This window comes from Oryx dammah, unplaced genomic scaffold (assembly GCF_014754425.2).
Source record: "Oryx dammah isolate SB20612 unplaced genomic scaffold, SCBI_Odam_1.1 HiC_scaffold_27, whole genome shotgun sequence".
Lineage (NCBI taxonomy): Eukaryota > Metazoa > Chordata > Mammalia > Artiodactyla > Bovidae > Oryx > Oryx dammah.
In genome coordinates, this window is record NW_024070211.1 from 15,114,774 (window position 1) to 15,123,533 (window position 8,760).

The 8,760-nt window shown below is 47.1% G+C and overlaps 1 non-coding gene across 1 annotated transcript; it reads right to left on the reverse strand.

Annotated features, from left to right (window-relative positions):
- Positions 1-5,735: 5,735 nt before the first annotated feature.
- Positions 5,736-5,808, reverse strand: TRNAG-CCC. The gene has a single exon. It is a non-coding gene; the product is annotated as a tRNA-Gly (tRNA).
- Positions 5,809-8,760: the final 2,952 nt, after the last annotated feature.

Consider the following 8,760-nt stretch of genomic DNA (forward strand, 5'->3'; position numbering starts at 1 on the left):
TGTAGCAGGCTGGTGAGTCTAGATTTTGCCCTGCAGGTGGCTATGCCTCCCTTGCCCCTTGTTCTAGGAGCTCTTGGCCTGGAGATGAGTTTCTAGTGCATTTCTTTGTTTCCTCTGTGAGCAAGGTGGGCTGAGGTAGGAGCTAGCAGGGCCAGGCAGCCCAGTTAATAAAACACGTTTGACACAAGATCTGTCCCCCACGGCTGCCTGGCAAATTTCCACTCATCTTTCAAGGTGTGGCTCAGATGTCCCTTCCTCTGAGGTCTTCCCAGATCCACCTAGGCTAAGCTGGTCACCCCCTGCTGTGCTCTTACTGCTCCCTCCACATGTCTCTGATTTTACATCTGTCTCCTCTACTAGACCGGGAGGTTCTTGAAGGCAAGCAATCTCATTTGTTTCTTGGTGCCCAGAGCCCAGTACACGACTGAAGCGACTTAGCAGCAGCAGCAACAGAGCCCAGTACAAAGAGTAAATATATTAAATCAATAAATGTGTTTATTTTGCAGATGAGGAAACTGAGGCTCATAGAATGTGAATGATACATATTACTAAAAGCTGCCTAGTAAGGGGCAGAACCAGGACCAAGCCCAGGTGTTGGGAGTCCATCCAGTGGGAACAGAAGGTATGATTTCAGACAGCTGTGGTCAGAGCTTGGCGAACTTTCCAAGGCATCATGCCTCGGTTCTGATCCGTGCTTCCCCGGACAATGGCACAGCTGAGCGAGGAGGGAAGAAACATATATTGAGCACCTGCTGTGTGAAGACCTAGCATGGGACACTCTCACATATGGGATTCTGTTTAATTCTGAAGAAGGCATCACTGTCCCCATAGTACAGAGGAGAAAGCCGAAGCACACAGGACTAAAGTGACCTGTCCGCCATCCCCCAACCAGGGAGATGCAGAAGGTGGGGAGTCAGGGGCTCATATGAGCAGGAGCAGGGGTTGGGTGGCGGCTCTCAAAAGGGGATGACCTAATATATCTTTTGGATGGGGGGGCCCAGTCATGTGATTGTGCCATCTGGCGCTGGGAGCACCTCCACCCCAGAGACAAAGGGCCTTGCATTCTGGGTGTCTGCCCAGGGCTATCTGTTATTCCTGCTGCTCTCTTGGTCTGGCACAGAGCATGTGAGAGACCACACTGCAGCTCCACATCTGTGCCAGCCTGAGGCGAAGCAGGGAGTCTCAGGGCCCAGCCTTGGTGGCCTCAAGCCAGTGGGGCAGCAACGGGTGGGGCTCTGACCTCCAAGGGAGTCATATGAGCCCAAGCCAGTATCTCAAAGGAGGGGACTCTGGCCCACGCCCACCCGAGTCATCACAGCGACTTCCTTTTGGTCTCTCAGCTGTTCTGAAGGGAAGATGTGTGGCCTGGGATGTGGACAGGAGGATTCTGAAGGCCCTGCTGGGCGGGGCTGGTGTCACCATGTCTCACAGATCATAACTTGGATGACGAAAGCCTGCATTTCCTGCAGAATCATCATGTGCTAGGTTCTGTTCTGGAAACTCAACAGAACTATTTCTCACAACAGCCCTGGGAGGAGGCTCCATTATAACTCCACTATACAGCTGAGGGAAGTGAAGCTCAGAGAGGTTAAGTGACTTGCCCAGGTCACACAGCCTGGCACAGAGAAACTGGGATCTGAGTTCAATCTGGCTCCAGAACTAATAATGCTCTTCAAGCCATATCGTTTTGGAATCCCAGGTTCCTGGGTTCTAGACTCAACTGGCTCCTTGGGAAAGTCCCAACTTCTCTGGCCTATTTCTTTTCCTATAAAGAGAGGGGATTAGATAGGTAAAGCTGAGGGCTCTAACAATCTGTGTCTTTGATATCCCTCCAGTCCTCAGAAGAGGAGGTCACCATGGCAACCATAAAGGGCAGTTCACTGTGTCAAGCATAAAGGTGAAATGCAGTTTTTGTGAGGAGCTCACAGAAGTCTAGTGAAAACACAGTCTCATGCACTTCACATGGGCAAGGTGTTACAATGTATTATGGGGCTCAGGCCATGAAGGAGTTGGGTTTAGAGAGAGGGATGGGGAGAAGGAATTCCAGGTAGAGGAGACAGCATGAACACAGGCAGGGAGATGAAACTCTGGAGCCTCGCTTCACACTCTTAACTACCTCTGTGATGATCTCTGAGGTCAGCCCACTCCACGAGTGCACACACGCCTCAGGTGGCCTCGGCCCTCTTCACTCACTAGCATCATGGCTCCGGAGCCAGACAGGCTGGGTCCAAGGCCCAACGTCAACAATTACCGTGTGTCCTCTGGGTTTCAGATTCTCACCTGTAAAATGGAGACAATGAAGATACTAAACTTGTAGGTTGTTGTGGTGATTAATTGAGATAATGCCTAAAGAGGGGTTAGCATGCAGTCTGGCACATGGAAATGCTCATGACATCTTTACAATAGGTCCTTCCCTCCTCTTCACTGGCCCCCAGCCCACTACTCCCCATTGCCTAAATTGTTCATCTCAGGTCTTAGTTCAATCTCTTCTCCTCCATGAAGCTTCCCTTCTCCGGCTGCTGCAGCCCTCACTCACTGCCTTCTCTTAACTCTTGCAGCCTATGTCTATGCCACACAACTCAGCAACTGAGTCAGATGCCTGTTTGTTACCTCTCCAGGACCTAGATTGCTTTGCCTTCTCAAAAATCTCAGTTTCCATTGGAGTTCCACATGATTTCAGGGAAGCTGATTCTACTCCCTCCTGCACTTGTTCTAATGGTAGGGCACATGATCTAAGCTAAGCCAATAAATAACCCCTCCCACTAATGGCCAGTTCACAAGTGATCAGATGATCTTTGTGAAGAAGCTAATCAAATGCGAAGAGCTGACTCATTGGAAAAGACCCTGATGCTGGCAAAGATTAAAGGCAAAAGGAGAAGAGGGTGGCAGAGGGTGAGATGGTTAGATAGCACCACTGACTCAATGGACATGAATTTGGGCAAACTCCAGTTGACAGTGAAGGACAGGGAAGCCTGGTGTGCTGCAGTCCATGGGGTCACAGAGTCAGACATGACTTAGCAACTGAACAAGAGATGATCTTAGTCCACGGTGAATTCTGGGAATCCTTGGATACAGATTCTCTCTCTGGCTCCAGATGGTATAGAGTGTAGATGTGAGGTCTGGAACTGCTGCAGTCCTTTTGCTGTCATGAGAGTAGCCAACCTGAGGATGATCCTGAGTTCAGAGCTAGGGGATTAACGGAGAAATAGATCAAATCATGCCTACCAGGCTCCACTAGACTTTTCAGCTGCATGAGCCAAGAAATTTCCTTTTCAAAGCCAGTTTGCTGTTATTTGCAACTAAAATCATTCTGATTCAAACACTATCTATTAATAAACTATTTTTACAAAGAGATGTATTTTCTTCACTACATATTGATTAGGCCCCTGCTACATATCAAGTTCTATGCTAGGTGTTAGAGATTTAACAATAAACAGTATTGATGTGGACCTATCCTCCTCAAGTTTATAGTTTAGTGGAAAGAATCAGGAATTTAAGCAACTGCTTTGGGACCTGACTCTGATGTTGTATTTAACCTGCTTAACATCCAACCCCACTCCCTTGGACAATAGAACTCTGTCTTTTCTTTGGACACCATATAAATGCCTGGTCAACTGACCTAGGTCTGGCTATTTAGCATAGTCCATGACTCTGCCCAAGTGACTCAATCAGCAATGGGCATTAGGGTCAACTCTGGGGCTGCAGACTTTAAAAACAGTTCCAATACTTCTGCAGGGGTCACCCAACTAAAGAAACATAAGCCTGGGGTTTCCTTGAGTTGAGAGAATGCTAAGACTAGTTGTGAGAGTTGGTAGCAATAAAATTCTTTGATTTTACTCATTCATTCAACCAGAATTCAGTGCCCCCACCCAAGCTGCAAGACTGAGGAAAAGGACGGCCCCTCCTTTTGAGGTCAGTCTAAAGAGGACAAATGAATAAATAATCACAACACAGCGTAGCCACACTAGGTGTAACCAGAGAGACACCACCTCAGCCTGAAGGCATTAGTTTTCTGTTTTTAAGTATGCGATAATTATACACAGAAAAATTAGAAGACCTAAGAAAGCTTTTTAAAAACTCCATAGTTTCAACACTCAGCTATGATCACAGTTAAAATACTTTCATCTGTAAGGTCCCATGCTTTTTCTGTGGGTATAAACTTTAAAAAAAGCAAACAAACCCTAAATGCAATGTAATATATTGGGTTGGATCCTGGAACAGAAAGAAAGGCCATTAGTGGAAAAACTGGTGAAAACCAAATAAAGTCAGAGTCTAATAATGTACCCACGTTAATCTCTTAGTTTTGACAAATGTACCATGGTTATGTAAGATGTTAACATTCGGAGAAGCTAGGTGAAGTGTATGCAGAAACTCTCTGTGCTATCTTTGGAATCTTTCTGTAAACTTAAAATTATTACAAATCAAATGTTTACTTTGAAAAATGGACCCATTCTCTATTGTTTAATAGCCTTTGTTTATTCACTCAATAGTTTATCATGAAATTTTTTTGTCTTGGAATGATATGATAGCATTCTATTTCATCCCTTGAATGAATCATAGCCTATCCCCCCTATTGTTGGAAATTTAGGTTGTTTCCAATTCTTACCCTGTCATACAAATGCTGTGAACACTTAGTCATTTCCTTAGGATATTTAACAAAGTGGAATTGCTGAGGCAGAGCTGCCAGCTAGGGAACACATACCGAGCACCACAGGCTCTAACACTGTTCTAAAGTGTCTGGTATACATAAACTTGATCGCGCCAACCACAAGGGGGAGGCACCGCTCTCATTCCTTTAGGGCAATTTTCAAAGGTTTTCAAAGGATGAGCCAACAAATTCTCAGCACACTCTTTCAGCCCAGTCCAGCACCTTCCTGGTACCCCTACCACAGACGCACACAGACCTCTCTTGTTCTTTGCACTCCTTCTCATTCTGGCTTCCAGGAGGGCAGTTCCTGCAGGCAGCCAACAGGTGGTCCGTGGAATAAAGGCAGGTACCAGAGGTGGTTTCAGCAAACACTCCGGTGTCAAGCAGCCTTTCCTGGTTTGGTGTGGTACCCATGGGGGGTAGACGTGGCACTGGGGAGTAGGAAAGGGTTAAGACAGACATTCTGAAATACACCTGATGGCTATGGTAAGGTCCTTTTATCCTCAGCAAGTGGCCATGGGAAAGGAGAAAAAAAGGGTTATTGGGCAGCTGCTATATTTCATATTGACTCTGCCCACCCATAGACAAGTGCTATGATCCTCATTTTACAGTAAGTTCATTGAGGCTTCACAACGAAGTATCTCCCCAAGGCACACAAGGGAGCTACAGTCAGTGCTAAGATCTAACAACAGGTCATCTTCATCACCCCCAACCCAGGCCCACAACCACTAGGCACATGACTGAACAGAGCTACAGTAAGACAGGGGTTTCTCCCTCTTCTGAGGGACTGCTGTGTCCCACAGAAAAGGATCACCGAATTCATGGTCAAAGCACCCATGCGGAGAGTTTAGGGGAAGCAGAAAGAAGGGTGGCCTGTGGTTGAGCTTCAGTGGGCCCTCAAGCCTACATGTACATGCCCCTGTGCTCGTCTGTGTTCCTGACATTACTTTTACAAAAAACAATATTTATTATTTATTTGGCTGTGCTGGGTCTTAGTTGCAGCATGCAGAATCTTTGATATACATCTCGACATGTGGGATCCTAAGCTGTGGCATACAAACTCTTAGTTGTAGCACGTGGGATCTAGTTCCCTGACCAGGGATCGAACCTGGGTCCCCTGCACTGGGAGTGCAGTGTCTTAGCCACTGGGCCACCAGGGAAATCCCTTGACATTACTCTTGAGCTGAAAACCTTCTCTTCTCTATGCTTGGTTTCAAGCATATTTCTAACCAGTTGCAGATTTCCCAAGAATTCTAGAGGCTCACTAGGTAAAAGCTGCCAATAAATGCCAGTGGCCTCCGTACCTCCCCTTGGGCCATGACCCCTGCCTGGAATGCCCATCCTCCCTCCACGGACCCACCCCGACCCACCTCCTCCATGAAGCTACCCACTTCTCTGCAGTCTGACTTCCTGCACCACATAATTAGCACTTTTTCCACATCCCATTTCTTTTCCAAAACAGACTCAAGGCAGTTTACAACACACATTAGGGCACAGAGCACTAAAATTACAAAAGCAGAGTTTGGGTGAGGTGGAGTAAGAACCTCATTAAGAAACCGTGGCAGGGGAAAGCATAGCAAGTGAACATTAGGGGAGCTTTCACACAGCGGGCAAAAAGGAAACAGTAGAAAATGAAGCATTCCTTTATCTAACTGAAGAGTGCAGACCAGCTAAATAGGAAGCAAAAGGATCTCCTAGCTCCAAGCTTAGAGAGGTTTGCCCCCAGTCTTTACCTAAGGGACCCCACACAGAGTAATCATTTGCTATGCAGCAATGTTACCCTCAAAGTGCAGATCTATTTAGCCTGAGTTACCAGCATAGGGTGGGGGGGCCTAAGTCTTGTCTTGCCCTTGCTCTCTGACACCTGTCTTTCTCCTCCCTTCTGCTCTCTGCTTGGGGGCACCTCATCCAGACTGGGTTCCTGGAAGGGGCCTTCTGTGAGGGCAGCTCACCACTGCAGTGCCCTGGATGACTCCAAACACAGAGCCGCCACATTCCCAAGACATCAGCAAGGCAATGCTCCCTCTGGGGTGTGGGAGCCATGAGACGTGTGAAGCTGCAGCCGGAGAGAAAAGACTGAGAGGCAGAGCCTCCTATTGCCACCCTTCCCAGAAGCAGAGGTTTTTCCAAGAGCTTTGCAAATCCAACAGATTGGTGTCTTTGTGCCCATAACAAGGAAGCAAGCAAGAAAAAAAAAACACAGAAAACAAGTTTACCCTGAGGTGGCACTGCTGACCCAGGCCCTTCACCGGGACAGAGCAAACCTACTCAGGCTTCTTGTCTGTTCATCCAGGCTTCTCTGTATCACGGGTGCCTTCAGAATCTTTCTGTCTTCCAGAAAAATATCAAAGCAATTGGCACAATGGTGTTGCATGGAGTCACAGACCAGGCTTAGCCATTCATAGGTATATGAGCCTCAAAATGCATACATATAAGATGAGACAATGATAGTACTTACTTCCACATGGTTATTGAGAAGAATAAATGAAATAATATATGCAGAACCTACCAAACGGTAAACATGAAATATGTTAATCTATTATTATGTATATATAAAAGTACAGAATTCTACATACAATTTCAGGCATCTTCTAGATCTTCAGGTTAAGAATTCTTACAAATTAAATGTCCATCCACGGATGCCTAGATAAAGAGGATGTGGTACACATACATAACGGAATACGACTCAGACATAAAAAGAATGAAATTTAATGCCATTTGAGGCAACATGGAGGCAACTACAGATTATCATACTGAGTAAAGCAGGAAAGAGAAAGACAAACACCTTATGATATTATTTATGTGTGGAATCTAAAACATGGCACAAATGAAGCTATCTACAAAACAGAAACAGACACACATAGAGATCAGACTTGTGGTTGCCAAGAGGGGGAGAGGGTGGGGGAGGGAAGGACTGGGAGTTTGGGATTAGCAGATGTAAACTAGTATATATAAAATGGATAAACAAGGTGTTACTCGATAGTACAGGGAATTGTCCAATCTCCTGGGATAAACCATAACAGAAAAGAATATTAAAAAGAGAATGTGTATATATATGTGTGTGTATATATATATAAACAGCCATTTTGTAAGTCAACTACACTTCAACTAAAAAAAAGGAAAACCAGAAGACCCTTTGGCCTAGCCTGGCTCCTGGCGCAGGAAGACGACGCTCTTGCCCACACCCATTTCCATGGAGCTCCGTCAGCACACACTGAGCTCCTGCCGCGTGCCCACAGTCTTGGTCACCAGTGCCGTCAGCACGTCTGAGGGGTGGGGCTCATTCCCATTCAACGGCTAAGGTGCCATCATTTGCTGGAAGGCTGGTGGTGGAGGAGCTGCTGCTGAAGCCTGTCATTTCTCACTCATGTAGCTTCTTCCTGAGAGAAGGCTGGTTAGGCTTCCAGAGGACCAAGCCTGCCCTTCACCCCGCTCTGTCCTATCTGCGACATTTCGTGCACACGAGATCCTAAGCACATACCTTAAGTCCTCAGACTGTCGATGATTTCCCCCACACTGGCTCTGGTGGTGTGGGGTGTCCACGAAAAAGCACCCATCGGGAAGGCCCTTTCTGCTGCAGTGGCAGCACATCACTGGATCACTTCAGCAGCAAGGAGTCAGAGACTGTGTGAGGCCTGACTCTGCTTACGGTGCCCTCAGGAATGTGACCACTGCTGAGGCCTGGTCTCCTTACCTGTGACAGAAGACAGCACTGACCACCTATGGTGCTTTGCAGGGGCTGGGGAGAGGTCAAGCAAGGTCGTGGGTGTGGGGCTGCTGCACAGCTCCTGACGCATCAGTCCTCCAGAAACGGTGGCGACTCTTACCTCATCCAGTCTCGGTTTCCAGGGAGGAGGCCAAGCCCAAAGGAGCAAGAGCTCACCTGGTCTTCCTCCAGTTTATCCTTTCCACCCATACCATGCATCCTGCCAGGCTGCTCTGACAAAGATTTCCCTCAGTTTGCTGCATGATGATCAAGGAATGGAAGAAAATTTTCATGGGCATTTAAATACTTTGGGGAATGAAAAGATCAGGGCAAATAAATCACCTGAGGATGACCCTGCAGAGGTGGAGGATGTGGCAGAGCAGGAGAGGGAGGAGTGGGAAAAGGG